The 1,127-nt window shown below is 35.0% G+C and overlaps 1 protein-coding gene across 2 annotated transcripts in view; it reads left to right on the top strand.

Annotated features, from left to right (window-relative positions):
* Window positions 1–1,127, top strand: part of LOC107752771 (alpha-(1,6)-fucosyltransferase-like) — an 88,988-nt gene that overhangs the window by 13,503 nt on the left and 74,358 nt on the right. The gene's annotated exons all lie outside the window — the stretch shown is intronic.

Raw genomic sequence — 1,127 nt, 5'->3', positions numbered from 1 at the left:
CAACTGACCGCCAAACCATATTGCAAAAACAACTTTTGTGAGGATTGTGGGCTTTCCTGGAGTTGTTGGAGCCATTGATGGAACTCATGTTCACATCATTGCTCTAACTGTAAATGAGGAGACATACCATTAAACAAAGCATTAGTAATAATTTGTGATAATTTTGCACAATGCAAAGCATTTAAAAATACATTTAAATTCAAATATTTCAGTCTTAATTAAATGATTTTATTGTAGTTACATTAAATGATTGGTGTTGTGCTGCTGTGACTTTACATGAGCAGGCTCACTATTGGCTGATTCAGAGGTTGAGGTCAGCCATTTTGTGTTGACATCTTTGTAGTCCTTAGTTCACAACACTTAAGTGTCACCTCAGTCAACACTTAAGAATCAGTCTTAGACTTTACTGAAAGTTGCTTTTAGCGTCTTTATAAAAGTCTCCTACTCTTAGACAAGTCCTACTTTTTACTAAGAATTTTTTGACACTTAAGTCAAAGCTTAAGACTATTCTTAAGAGCATTTCTGAGAAGTTTTATACATACGGGCCCTGGTCTGTTACTCTGCTGGAGCCTGAAATATCACTACAAATCAATACATTGCTTGTATAAGACTCTAGACTCTAGTTGGACTTAAGTTCCAAAAAAGTTGACTTGATTTTAGGTCTAGGCTATGAGGTGCAATATTTTCTCACCGTACAAATTAATCAGTTTATTTATTTATTTTTTTCATTTGACTGTGCCTTTTTTTGCCAAAGTTAATAGAAAAAGAAGTTAATTTGTGAAAAAAAATGTTTAAAGAAAAAAAATGTTGAGAGTCTGCAATTAAATGGAATTAAAGGGGTCATATTATATTGCTAAAAAGAACATTATTTTGTGTATTTGGTGTAATGAAATGTGTTTATGCGGTTTAAAGTTAAAAAAACACATTATTTTCCACATACTGTACATTATTGTTTCTCCTCTATGCCCCGCCTTTCTGAAACGCGTTGATTTTTACAAAGCTCATCGGTCTGAAAAAGCGAGGTGTGCTCTGATTGGCCAGCTATCCAGTGCATTGTGATTGGCCGAATACCTCAAGCGTGAGACGGAAATGTTACGCCCCTACCATACTGTGATGCCCTGTCAGGC

The sequence above is a fragment of the Sinocyclocheilus rhinocerous genome, unplaced genomic scaffold (genome assembly GCF_001515625.1).
Source record: "Sinocyclocheilus rhinocerous isolate Xijiao unplaced genomic scaffold, SAMN03320098_v1.1 scaffold61, whole genome shotgun sequence".
NCBI classification, from domain to species: Eukaryota; Metazoa; Chordata; class Actinopteri; order Cypriniformes; family Cyprinidae; genus Sinocyclocheilus; species Sinocyclocheilus rhinocerous.
The sequence above is the reverse complement of the archived record's forward strand: the minus strand, read 5'-3'. Positions and strand labels throughout refer to the sequence as shown.